Raw genomic sequence first — 13,033 nt, forward strand, 5'->3', positions numbered from 1 at the left:
GACACAAGTCCACACAGTGAGAATTAACTTGTGGAAAAACGCTGCTCATCCAATGCCAAGTTCTGCGCACAGCACTTGTAAGGATATCAGTACCATGACCCAAGCTGGAGCCAGCTGGAACAGCCATCTGGAGTGAAAAGTCCTGAGACTCAACCCTCACTGCTGTCAGGGAAACTGAGGCCCAGAGAGGGACGGTGATGGGCTTCCAATCAAACATCAAGGGAGTGGCTGATCCTGGACTAGAATTTAGCCTTGTCACCAGACAGTCATTCTAGACAGTTAATACTAGAATTGAGGAGGAGAAGAAATTTGACAGAATCCCAAGTTTGCAGAAAAGCCATTGATTCTACCAGCTGCTGTGTTTGTGCCCATGCCAGCAGCAGCAGTCTCTACAATTCAGTTCAGTGAATTTTTTTTTTTGTTTTTTCCTCATCCGGGTCATTCAGCATCTGGCTCTGGGAGTACCCGGTGGGAATTTATGTGGCTGTAGTATGAATCAATCCCAAGAGAAATGTTCTCAGTCAGCAAAGGTAATCACCGTAGATGGAAGGGAGTCAAGGGGAACTAAAATCCTATTCCATGTTCTTTAGATCTAACAGGAGTGAATCCCTTTGTAGCTTTTTTTTTTAACATCTTTATTGGAATATAATTGCTTTACAATGGTGTGTTAGTTTCTGCTTTATATCAAAGCCTTTGTAGCTTTTGTGTGGAAGTCTGTGGTTTATAGCTCTCTGGTTACAGGTTTCTGCCAATCCTCTGTGAATCACTAAATCCCAAAAGTCGTTGAATGTGATTGGTCAGGGACAGTGATATGCTGGTAAACCAGCTCTCTAGAGGATGGGGAAGAGAAGCCCTGAACTGCTGTGTTTGCCCATATCTGTGGCGTAAATACTGTCACCACGGTGGATTTCAAGCTATGAATGGTTTAAAAACGACCTCGCGGAATTCCTGAAGATTTAACGATCAGTTCTCATGAGCCTGTTCAAGCCATCTCCTGCAAGAAGCTTCCACAGCTCTCCAGAGCAAGTGGACGAGGGCAGCGAGTGGGGTGGGAGCAGGGGGCACTGGCTGGAGCTGTGGTTGATCCCGTTTAGTTCTGTGAGGTCAGATCTCACCTGAGAGGATTTGTCTAGTTTCAAATCCTGGATTGTAAGAGGGACACTGACAAATTGAAAATCGTTCAGGGGGGTGAGCAAGAAACAGTCTCATTTAGAAAAAATTACTGGGAGGGAAAGCTTTTGCTGGGATGAGATTCCAGAAGAAGAAAAACACAGGGTACACTGGTCATTGTTTCCAAACATCTGTGGGTCTGTAACTTCCTTGTCCTGGCCATGAGGGGAGGTGTCCAGAACTGGGAAGCTGATTTCAGCTCCTCGTAAGGAATTCTTTTTTTTTTGCGGTACGCGGGCCTCTCACTGTTGTGGCCTCTCCCGTTGTGGAGCACAGTCTCCGGACGCGCAGGCTCAGCGGCCATAGCTCAGGGGCCCAGCCGCTCCGCGGCAGGTGGGGTCTTCCCGGACCGGGGCACGAACCCGCGTCCCCTGCATCGGCAGGCGGACTCTCAACCACTGCGCCACCAGGGAAGCCCCATCGTAAGAACTTTTTGATAAAGCTGCCCAAAGAAAGGCGGGGCTCCGGGGTACTCTAGGGAGCACTTCGACACCCGAAGTGTGAAAGAAGATGCGGCGCTGTGACAGTGGGGACTCCAGGGCCCCTTCGAGTCCCCGGGGGCTGATCCTGCCATGGAGTCCTCTTCCTTCTCCTCCCCTTTAACTAGTTTCATCCTCTTACTTTTTTGTTCCTTTTTTTCTCCTTTTCTTCTCCCCTGGCTCACTTTCTTAGTTGCCTTTGGCTTATTTACCTGGCTTAGCCCCCTCCTGGGACAATGATCGCTACATCTTTCTGAAGAGAGAAGACCAAGCCCCTGAGCTTTCTCCTGACCTCTTACATCCTAGGAAGAAAGTACAAGCCCGCCTTTTCCTCCCATTTTTCTTTGCTTTCTTCTCTCTCTTTCAACATTCTCAGCTCCACATTTGTGACTGAAGAAGGGCAAATAAACAAATTGAAACTGAAACTGTGCCCTGGCCATAAAGTGAGGACATCTGGGAGGCTTGCAAGGAAATTTACATGCTTGTTGGGTTTCAGGTTACATATTTTGTGTTGCTTGGTAACCAGCGCCACAGTTTCCTTTCATGCTTTATTCTCCCTATCCCTTGTTTATAGTGTAATTACCACTGTGACATCATAATCCCCCATTGAACAGCTGTCAGGGGGCCCCAACTGCTGAGTAAACAGGGCTTTACAATCTCTCCTCCCACAGGCTGGTTTACTAAATAGATCAATATTTGGTTTGTAGGCACAGGGATTAGGAGGTGGAAGTGTCTTTTGAAAAAGCCCTCTCTCTTCTCAGGGCCTCCAGTGCACCTGAGAATGCTGAAAGAAAAGCCAGGTTCAGGGACAAAAAGAAGAATCATGCAAGCTGCTTTCACCTGCCTGCGATTTCCCCAGGAGCAGCTTGTCTGTAAGAAGTGAGACCTATTTGAGAATTAGTGATGTCTTAGGTTCTTTATTCTAGTGCTTAGAGGATTCCACTTTCTTCCCTCTCTCTCTGCCTCCCCCTTAGCTCCCCTTTCTCTGCCCTCAATCCCATTTGATTTAATCTTTCTAAATGGATATTATGGCCTCAGGGACTAAAAGAATGACACGTGGATAAACAGGAACTAAGCACCCAAAGATCTCCCCCAACCCCCCACCATTCTCTCCACCCCACTCTTGGATTAGAAGCTCCACAAAGGAAACAACCTCTGAGGTTTCTTTGTCAAACTAGAGATTCATGGCTGAGAGTTTGGGAAAGGATAATTTACTGTAGATCTTTCCTCTCCTGGGTCAGGAGAGTTTGACTCAAACACACGTAGGAGCAAAGGACTTGGGATACTGGTCTGAGCATCAGGAGCTGTGAATTCTAATCCTGGTGCTGCTTGTAACTTGCTCTGTGACCTTGGACAAGTCCCTTGAGGATGCAACATTGAATTATGCTGTAAGGGTCTCCAAGGCCTTTCCCGGGAGGCAAGGTGGAGTGTCAGACTTAGCCTGGCTCAAAAGCTGGTCCTAACACAAATCAGCTCCAAAGCTCCCCAAACCACAGGAAACTCCCTGGAGCTTCATTTGCTTAACTGTAAAGAAGGGGAGAGTTAACCCATCACTGTGAGGATTAAGTGAGATAATATCTCTGACACACCTAGCTGGGGGGGGATACTTGGCGGGTGTCTTTTTAAAGCTAACGTTGTGTAATTCCTATAAAAACCAAAATGCTGGTAAAGAAAGGCTTGGAGGTAAAAATTAAAAGGAAAGGGAAGAAAAAGAATAGTAATAGCCAACACTTGTGCAACCATTCACAGCATACAAAATCCCTTTCACACATGGTCCCAGGTAATACAACTTTGAAGAAGGGAAAAGCACCACATTTATCGATCTCTTAAGAGTGGGCCATTTTTTTTTAGATGCCACATATAAGCGCTATCATGTGATATTTGTCTCTGTCTGACTTACTTCACTCAGTATGACAATCTCTAGTTCCATCCATGCTGCTACAAATGGAAAAAAAAAAGGGGGTACAAATGAACTTATCTACAAAACAGAAGTAGAGTTACAGATGTAGAAAACAAATTTATGGTTACCAGGGTGTAAGGTGGGGGGAGGGATACATTGGAAGATTGGGACTGACATAGACACACTACTATATATGAAATAGATAACTAATAAGGACCTGCTGTATAGCCCAGGGATTCAGGAAATGAATACTCTGTAATGGCTTATATGGGAAAATAATCTAAAAAAGAGTGGATATATGTATATGTATAGCTGATTCACTTTGCTGTGTACCTGAAACCAACACAACATTGTAAATCAACTATACTCCAACAAAAATTAAAAAAAAAAAAAAAGAAAGAAAGAGTGGTCCAGTCACTGTCCTGGCTTTTCATAAGCATTACCTCCCTTGATCTTCATAAAAATGGCAGGTTCTTATTTTCCCTATCTTGCAGATAACTGAGGTTCAGAGGAGTGAAACGATCTGTCTAAGGCTGCCCAGCTGATGAGTGTTGGACCCACTCTGATCCATCCAGTTCTAAACCTCTTGCTTTTCCCCCTATGCCATAGAAGTGTCCAAATCAACATGGAAAGGGAAGCAGCAAAACAACGAGGTGCTGAAAGTTAATGACCTAGGTGGAGGAAAAGAATAGTTACCCAGCATCCAGTGCTTCCTTCACAGTTGTCATGCAACACCATAGTGCTCTGCTGGTTCACTTATTCACAGATAATTACAGTCGGCATCTAAAAAATAAAACACTGTGACTGATGGCTGTCTCTTGGACTCCGAGTGACTTCTTTTTGACAGGCAGTTGCAAAAGGCCAATACGTCTGTTAAGTGTCCCTTGAAGCCTGCACGTACCTAGGAGAAACCAAGCTATGGTGATGGTGGGAGAGTGGTCGACTTCAGACAATCTACAGAAACCTGGTTCCTGATTTTTCTGTACCAGGAATAGCACAGGTGTCCTGTAATTCCTCTAATCTCTCTGGCTGGTGGCTTTCTCTTTGAGAGACGGTATGGTTTCAATTCAGTTTCATATAGGTCTGTGTGTAGATGTGTACAGTGATAACTTTCCCTGTGCTAAGTCTGTCCAAGATAACTAACCTGTTTCCAAGATCTAATTTTGTATGTGGGAATCTTGCCTTGCCCTGATTTCCAGACCCATGGGCAGGCGTGGCAGGCCGTAGCTGGGGAGGCATCACGCCTGCCCCGATGCTCTGAGCAAGGCCTTCTCCTCTCTGCTGTTCGGCAGAACACCTGTCCTGCTACAGGGGGTGCTGGGTTTTTTGCTGGCAGAGCTCAATCTCCCCGAAGGGGAAGCTTCTTAAGGCTTAAGGCTCCTTGAATGGATCAAAACTCATGTTTATTTGCCAGTAAGTCAAATGTACTGTCCAAGAATCTTTTCTTATATCAACCTCTGAGAATTACATCCTGAAAAAAAAAAAAAAAGTTACATCCCTCCGGGGACTTCCCATACCAGTGGTTCGCAACTGTAGCAAGCATCAGAATCACCTGGAGGACCTGTTGAAACATAGACAGCTGGGCTGCACACCAGAGTTTCTGATTCAGTAGTTCTAAAGTGGGATCTGAGCCTTTGCATTTTTAACCAGTTCCCAGGAGATGCTGATGCTGCCGGTTTGGGGACCACACTTGGAGAGCCACTAGTCTAAACCGTTCCCTTCAGCTGCTTGAGTTCAGGGAGCCGCTGGTAGCTGATTTTTTTTAACTGTCTTTTACATAGTTCTTTCAGTTGTCCATTGTTCTGATCCTCTCTTCCATTAAAGAGTTCTGGGAGTAATAGCTCTCTGGGCCAGCAGACTTCCCTGGCTCTGCCTAGTGAATTCTGAATTGTATATCAAAATGGAACTCATGGCAGTGGCCTCTGTAGGGTTGTTCCTGAACAACCTACCCAAGCAGAGGAGGCTTTCCTTCTCTTTATTGACTCTTACAGCTGCCACTACAAACTTGCATTGCAGCCCTTGGCACATTCTAATGTGAGGACCTATTTGCAGGCTTCCCCTGCCCTCTAGGCAATGAGACACTGAAGGCAGAGATCAGGAATGTCTCCACCTGAGGTTCCCTGAAGTACCAAGCATATGGGTCTCAACCCTAGCTACACCTTAGAATCACTTGAGGAACTTGCAGTAAGTTCTGATGCTCTGGGTTTTTTTTTCAGACCAATTAAATCGGAAACTCTGGGGAACAGAGCTATGATTAAGGCCTCCATCCTCCAGATTTCCTGAAGAGAATGTTTTCAGCAGCTATAACTCCATGCTGACTTTGTGCTTTTGTAATCCAGTATCTTGTCTATGAGGCAGATGGAAAAGACTTTATGGCTCCCATTTTATAAGTGAGGAAGATGCTCTAAGAGAAGATCACTGATTGATTGTTTCAGTAAATAATCAGTCCATTGCTTCATTTATTCATTCACTCTCCATTTATTCATTCATTCATTCAATAAATATTTTTGTAGGATCTACCATGTGCCTAGACACTGGTAAACAATAATAGGCGTTGCCTCTGCTCTCAGGAAACTTTCAGTCTAGTGAGAGAGACAGACTGATCAATCACCCAAATAAATGTAAAACCTCGTACCTGATAAATGCCATGAAGGAGGGTGTTTTACTCAAGGGAGTGGAACACAACTGATTTTGGAGTTTGTAATGGGGAGGGCTTGACCAAGTCTAAGGGGCTAAGGATGGTTTCACTGGAAAAGGTCAGTTGGACTGGAAAGGGGAGGGATGAGATGTTCTCTGGGCAAAGAGAAAAAGTCAGAGGGAATTATGGGAGGCAACCAGAACCTGGGCCTCCCTGAGCTGGGTTTACCGTGTGGTCTGGGCTTCCACCTGCACCTCAGCCTTTCTCTTCACCACTCAACTGGGGTAACAGGCAGGGCTCCAGGGAAGCGTAAGCTGTGTGTGTGTGTGTGTACACACACTATATGCATGTATATACAGACACTCACAAGCACACACTTACATAAACACGTCACTCTCTCTCACACACACACACACACACACACACACACACACACACAGAGTTCTTTTGCCTAGATCAGAGCAGGGCTTCCTACTTTGAGCTATCCCTATATGTTGATACTCAAGGCACTCTTTCTCCAGGAGGCTCGGAACAAGTGTTAAACGAAATTATTTTACTGGGCATCTAGACTCTTCTGACATAATGGGTATCACCCTATCACAACAGCATGGGAGAGGTATGGGAAACCCTGCAGCTGACAGAGGGAGCTGAGAATCATAGCGCCCAGAACCATGGGGTACACTCACTCTCACCCAGTCTCAGCTAAGCTCTTCCTTTCTGTTGTTTTGGAGAGACCAGAGAAAGCACTGGGATTCTCTGTCATTCTGTTCCGAGACTTTGGGTTTGCAACTGCCATGGTTTATGGCACATCGACTTTTCCTTTTTAAAAAAACTTATTTTTAAATGGTGGGGAAAACCTAGCCTTTAAATATTGCTATCAGTAAGAGCCCATGGACTCGTAAACACTTGTTTCTTAAAAACAGGTGTTAGATAATGGGACAGGTGTTTCACTTGTGTTATCTCAGGACAGTCCCACAAAAAAAAATTTTGTAGAAGAAAACTGAAGTTCAGAGAATTGAAATAACTACACCCAGGTCGAACACCTAGTAAATGAGATTCAAGTCCACCTGATTCTGAAGGTTATGGTATTTTCCAACATTAGCCATCCGTTGGGCCTCTGCATCTCTGTTTTCTCATCTGTAAAATGGGTAACATAATATTCATCCCTTTATATGCCTTGCAGGGATATGGAATAATAATTGTTATTATCAATAATAATAACTTCAGTTTGTGTAGTACTTCAGTCTCCAAAGCGCTTTTGTATCCTGAGTCCCGCTTGAGCAACAAAACAACCTTGTGACATAGGCATTATTATATCCATCTTCCAGCTGAGGAAGCTAAGGCTCATAGGTGATTTGCCTAAGGTCACAGCCCTAAAGAAGAGTAGCACTAGAAAATTGGTAGCAAGGTTAGCGCTTGGTCTACCTAACATCAGCTGCCTTTTAATTACCAAGACAGCTGTAACAGATTCAAGATTCCCCATGAGAAGGAAACATTCATGGTATAATCTTATGTAAGTTGTTATTATTACTGTTGCCATGCTTGTTATTGATTGGGTCGTTTTTGCCCTCAGCAGATTACCTTCTCTCTTCTGCTAGTCAAGCTTTCCCCTCCTTCATGTCTTGGTCCTTGAGACCACAGGGATCATTTTCAAAGCTGTTCATATGTTCACATGGCTCTTGGAAATTAGAGTCTGAACTTGGTCAGGTGCTTGGTGGCTGTTCAAAGGCTCTCTTCTCCCTTGAGTGAATTGGAGGAAGTTGGGGTCTTTAGGAATTTAATTAGCATCTTAGGTACGTGAATGGTAGCTTTACTCATTAAATTCACCTCTGATATAAATTGGCATGAGCGCAGGCACCTGGAAAAACTGGATTCCAATTAGGTATGTTCTTGACCCTTGGGGCTGGCCAGATGGATTGGTGAAGACCATTAGGGAAAGTACAAAATAGTCACTCAGAAGAGAGGAATAAACTATTTACTGAATAAGAAAGAATTGCTCAGGGTCACAGTGGGTCACAAGTTATGCAGCAGACACAGTGTGGAAAAGGTTTTTCCATTGATGGAGAATCTAACTTTCCTAAAGTTTATCTTAGCCATGGGAGTTCTTTTCTGGGATCCTTTGACTTAGAAAATATGAAACTTATACAGGATCTAGGAATGGGACAACAAAAATAATGAATGGTTTTAAAAGGGATATGTGAGGAAGAATTAAAGGAACTGGTATAGTTTAATTTAGGTTTGGCATAGAAGGAGGCCATACACTTGGTTATATTCTGGAAGAAGAATGCATGAGATGTCAGGGGTCTTCTAGGGCAGGATAAAAGCAGCAGAACAACCAGAGGAGTATCCTTCCCTCCCCCCATCTTCCTGCCAGCCTATAACATGGGAACTTCTATCCACTTAAAAGCATTGCTCTGCTTCCTGGCTCCTGTCACTGATTGGTGAGACAGTGGAAGTCTACTAAGGTGGACATTTCCCTTTTGGGTGGGATAAACAAAACTACTCATGAATGGCCTTTGTCTCTTGGACTCTCTACACTCAATAAGGCACGTAATAATGCTCCTTGTAGCTGAAGCTGTCAGACCCAACTGGCCTCAGGTATGGTTCTCAAGATCTAAAATTTAGGGAAAAGGAATAGAAGCTCACGTAGGCTTCTCATTTCACATTTTCCAATACTGGTTTTCTATCACTAATACTGGTATTTAGACTCCTGCTTGGCTCCAGTGTTTCTTTCTTAGTAGATTCAGAACTCAAATGGGAGAGGTGTGATTAATTGGTCCCCTAAGCAACCCCAACAAAATTCTATAAGCAGAATTGTAGTTTAGTTTTGAAGAAATCACTCATTTCATGATTATGAGATACAGGTAGAAACAGATCATGCAGGGAAAGAAGAACCTTGTTTGAGATGAAAACAGAAATGTTGAAAGGATTTTTAAATTCTTGACTGAGGATTAGACCCTCCCATGGCCCTTGAAGATTCTGTTATTTGACAGATAATTAAACTCAAAGAAGGTCCAGTGGAAAAATGTGTGTATATGTCTTGCTTCCAGGAAGGCTATGAGGAGCGAGTTTTCCTCATGTGGTCATAGAAATGTCTTGGATAGCCATGCGGTTCTAGCTTGAAGGAACCCTCAGTGCTAAAGCAATATGGAGGAACTCTCACTGGTCTGGAAATTGCATCTGTTGTCACTAATGTGAAAGTGATGAAAATCACTTGTAGAGAAACCCATTATAGAGACAGTTGGTTAATCAGCTTCTCGATCCCCGTTATCTCACCCCTCCCCAGGCCTGAAATCCCAATCGGATTGGTTATCACACCCTGAGAATTTGAAGCCATGTGGCATCATACAGAAGGAAAGGAACAAGCATACCAGGCACTTACCTACATTATATTACTTAATCCTATGAGCGTGTGGATCTATTCCTGGCTTATAGAAGGCGAAACCAAAGCTTAGTACATGTAAATTGCTCAAGACTAAAGAATTTGTAAGTGGTAGAGACTGCTTTAAATCTAAATCTGATTCTGAATTCCATTCTCAAATATGCTGCCTCTGAAAGCCAAAAAGTCTTCTCCCTGCTTCTGCTTATTCTTTTCTCTTTACCTAAAATGTCATTCATTCATTCAATGAATATTTATAGAACACTCACTACGTGCCTGGGAATTGGTTCAGCTCTGGGAAAATAGATGAATAAGAACATGCTGCTATCTTCCAGAAGCATACCTGTCTCTCTAGGGAGAAGCAGGTATGGACAAGAAGAAATAAATATAATGTAATAAATTCTGTGCATGAAAGCTAGACAACATTCTTTGAAATCATAGGTAGTTAAACAGTAAACTCCATTAGCAGATGGGAAGACCGGTAGAAGGAGATGGAACAGGTGGTGAAGAGAGGATGTTTCAGAAGGCATTTTTGAGATAATATACATGAAAATGTTTAACGTGGTATCTGGAAAATAGCACACCAAAAATTTACTTGCTAGTTTAAAAAAGTTAATCCAACAGTTATTTATTAAGAGGCCAGGTATCTTTATGCCAAGTATCATTTCAGGCATTAAGGATCAAGCAAGAATTGTAGTCCCTGGCCTCATAAAGCTTACATTTTAGTGGGAGAGTCAGATACAAAATAATGAAAATCTCTGTAACATAAGATTATGTTTCAATCTCTGTAACATAGTGATTACTGTGATGATGAAAAATAAATCCAGCTCGGGAGATGGAGGGGGGAGAAGCTGGGATTTCAGGTAGTCTGGTCCTTTTAGGAGGTAGGATGGAGCCATGTGACTTTCTGAGAGGAGAGTGGCTTAGGCTGAGCAAAGAGAGCAAGGCCCTGAAGTCAGGTCATGCTACCTGATGTTGTAGGAATAGCACGAAGGCCAGTGTGGCTGGACAGAGCAAAAGAAGGGAAGACTGATAATAGATGAGGTCAGACCAAGAAGTAGGGCTTTGTAGGCCGTGGGCAGGCTTGGGAAGCAACTGAATCAATTTACTTAATTACCATTTCATATATAAACCTGTTACTGGATGTCTTATTCAGAATAAGAGGATATTACAGACTGGGTGGCTTATAAATAACAGAACTTTATTTCTCACAGTTCTGGAGGCTAGAGTCTGATATGAGGATGCCAACATGGTCAGGTTCTGGTGAGAGCTCTCTTCTGGGTTGCAGATGGCCATTTTCTTGCTATGTGCTCACATTGGCAGAGAGGGCAAGATAACTCTCTGGGGTCTCTTTTATAAGGGCACTAATCCCATTCATGAGAGTTCCACCCTCATGACCTTATCATCTCCCAGAGTCCCCACCTCCTAATACCATTATATTAGGGGTTATGATTTCAATATATGGATTGGGGGCGGGAGGGACACAAACATTCAGTTCATAACACTGGTTACAAGGCTGTTCAACAGATATTTAAAATACAATTACTTCCACAGATCTAATGTAGAATAAAATACATTTTAAGCATGTATTTTACTGGGCTGACTCACCTCATGCTCAGTTTAATCAAAGCTGATATTCCTAATCTCTGGTTGATATTGCCTTTAGAGCCACTTAAAGGTAGGATGTCTATCATCTGAGGAATAGGAAAGTTATCTTTTAAAAGAAATTTTGAAGTTGAGGAAATATGCAACAAAAATTTCACAGGAACCAGTTGGAAAACTTATCACATGGATCAAAACCAAAAACTGTCTTCATCTGATCATTTTAATTTGATTCCTTTTACAGGTTCACTCAGAAAAACTGATAGCATTTTCACAGATATTCTGACCTTGAGGTTGGTTGTAGTAGGAACTGAAGGCCTTAGAGTCTGTCTTTCAAGTTCTCAAAGGTCTCTGTTCTAGCTGAGCCCACTTTTTCTTGTTCTGAAGCGTTCATAGCTGGGCTTTCCCGGTGTGAACACAAACCGTGGAGGTGGCTATGAGGCCACTTGCAGATCCGAAGAGGCCTGATTTACAGCTCCCACAAAGGGGGTGGGCATCTAAGCCTGCCACCCACCATGAGAACTATGCATTATTCCCCAGTCCTGGCTCTGCTCCCTGGCAATTCTTCAGCCCTGGACATCAAGAAGATCCTCAATTCCCTGCTGTTACTGAGAAGACAGAGCCAAGAGGGAGGAGTGGGAGAGGCTGAGTCAGTCCTTCGAGATCTATTAAAGCAATCCTTAGCAAAATAGGAATCTGGAGGAGGGGATGGAAGGGAAATCCCTATTGACTTCCCACTGTACTTACTCCCCTAAGGAGCTCCCATGTAACATTTATTTCCTTAAACTCAAACTTGGTGATAACAACCACCAAACTCCCACGTAGGTTCATGAGAACGTTTCTTCCTGAATTTGGAAGGTGATGAGTTTTGGGGATGTAGAAATTTTCCATAGGTCAGATTCCTTTCCTTTTGCTATTACTGAGGCTTTGGAGGGAGGAAGATGGGGCTCACTTTTTTGGGCCAAAAAGTGAGTTTAGACCTTCACTGGGAGGTTCCAGCATTAGTATTCCATCTTCTGAGGTACCTCTCCAGAGGACAGTGGGGTCATTCCCACAGCTGCAAAATGTCTTCCCCACTCACCATGAACCTACCCAGTTCCCTGATGACTCTTAGGTGTGTCAACTCTTTCTTCCTGTCAGGAACGCCTCTTTTCTTTGCCTAGGAATAAGAATCCTATTGACCTCAGGAGGCCTGCTTTCACCTCCACAGTCACCTTCAGTTTTCCCAGTGTGGCTCCCATACTTCATTAATACTCAGATTAAGCCCTACTATGTCCCTCACAACATCTCCTCACCTCACCAACACAGTTGAGGAAATTGAGGCTAGAAAGATGAAATGGCTTGTTTTAAGTCCCAGACCTACTCCTCCTGCCACTTGTTGTTTGGAAGGGCTATTGAACAGAGGAAGGCTACAAACACTCATTCTTCTACAGTTGTTTTCCCATTAAACTCTTTGAGGGGCTTGCAGTGCAATAGCTTCCTCTAATTCACTTATGGATAAAAGACCCAGAGCACATGGCTTCCCTTACCCCATAGTTATCCTTCTCAACGGACTCCACACTCCCTCACACTCCCCTTCCATGAAGAAACCCTTCAGCAACCACTGTGGAAATGGGCATTTAGAGCTCTAAAAACTGGTGTTGAGATGTTTCAACTGCAAAGGCAGCTTTTGGAAATTGATCTGCTAGGTTATCTTAACTCTGGGTTTTCATTAAAGTTATTAGTTTAATTTTGGTCATGTAATCTTGGTAAGGATTTTAAGTGGCTTCTGATTAATTTTCTTAAAATCAGACAAATAGGGCTTCCCTGGTGGCATAGTGGTTGAGAATCTGCCTGCCAATGCAGGGGACACGGGGTCGAGCCCT

The sequence above is a fragment of the Delphinus delphis genome, chromosome 6 (genome assembly GCF_949987515.2).
Source record: "Delphinus delphis chromosome 6, mDelDel1.2, whole genome shotgun sequence".
NCBI classification, from domain to species: Eukaryota; Metazoa; Chordata; class Mammalia; order Artiodactyla; family Delphinidae; genus Delphinus; species Delphinus delphis.